This window comes from Oncorhynchus gorbuscha, unplaced genomic scaffold, assembly GCF_021184085.1.
Source record: "Oncorhynchus gorbuscha isolate QuinsamMale2020 ecotype Even-year unplaced genomic scaffold, OgorEven_v1.0 Un_scaffold_1208, whole genome shotgun sequence".
In the NCBI taxonomy this organism is placed as follows: Eukaryota; Metazoa; Chordata; class Actinopteri; order Salmoniformes; family Salmonidae; genus Oncorhynchus; species Oncorhynchus gorbuscha.
This window is the reverse complement of record NW_025746054.1, coordinates 45,046-46,369: the sequence shown is the minus strand read 5'-3', so window position 1 is coordinate 46,369 and position 1,324 is coordinate 45,046.

Genomic DNA, 1,324 nt, shown 5'->3' with positions numbered 1-1,324 from the left:
CAACTTTCAACAAACAAAATTCCACTTTGACATTATGGGGTATTGTGTGTAGATCAGTGACTCAGAAGCCACCATTTAACATTATGGGGTATTGTGTGTTGATCAGTGACTCAGAAGCCACCATTTGACATTATGGGGTATTGTGTGTTGATCAGTGACTCAGAAGCCACCATTTGACATTATGGGGTATTGTGTGTAGATCAGTGACTCAGAAGCCACCATTTGACATTATGGGGTATTGTGTGTAGATCAGTGACTCAGAAGCCACCATTTGACATTATGGGGTATTGTGTGTAGATCAGTGACTCAGAAGCCACCATTTAACATTTGAGATCAGTGACTCAGAAGCCATTTAACATGGGGTATTGTGTGTAGATCAGTGACTCAGAAGCCACCATTTGACATTTGGGGTATTGTGTGTTGATCAGTGACTCAGAAGCCACCATTTGACATTATGGGGTAAGATCAGTGACTCACCACCATTTGACATTATGGGGTATTGTGTGTTGATCAGTGACTCAGAAGCCACCATTTGACATTATGGGGTATTGTGTGTTGATCAGTGACTCAGAAGCCACCATTTGACATTATGGGGTATTGTGGTTCAGTGACTCAGAAGCCACCATTTGACATTATGGGGTATTGTGTGTAGATCAGTGACTCAGAAGCCACCATTTGACATTATGGGGTATTGTGTGTAGATCAGTGACTCAGAAGCCACCATTTGACATTCAACATTCATGTTGAAAAAAAGGAGTGTATATACTTTCTGAAGGCACTGTATGTTTTGTAATATTTGTGGTGGTTACAGGGCGGAGGGTTAGTATCCCAGGAGGTGTGGATAGCCTATGTCTAGTGGCCACATTGACAATTATTATACATCTTGTAAGCAGCGTTATGCCAAGGTGGCAAATGGTTATTTATGCAGGTTTTTCCTGCCTATTATCTTGCGTTGAGATTCCTACTTGTCTCCTGTTGGGTTTTGGTCCGTGTTGTGTAGCCTTTCTGATGCTTTATGGAAGACTGCCCAGTGAAAAGGAACAACCAACACTCTTGTCAAACATTGGATTCTTCAACTCTGCCGTCATGGTGACATTCCTGATAGTCTATTTAAAACTGTTTGTCAAGGACGTCGCTGTCCTCCATATATCACTGTCTGTCTGTCCGTCCAAAAACGATTATCCAAATAAAACCATTTGTCATTGAAGGAAAAATAGATTTTCTGAACCAAAGCAACCCTGTTCGTGTTGGCTGAAGTATCTGATACTTCACGTGCCAGAATGGGCAGATGGAGTGAGATAAAGAGAGAGAGAGAATGGCAGCT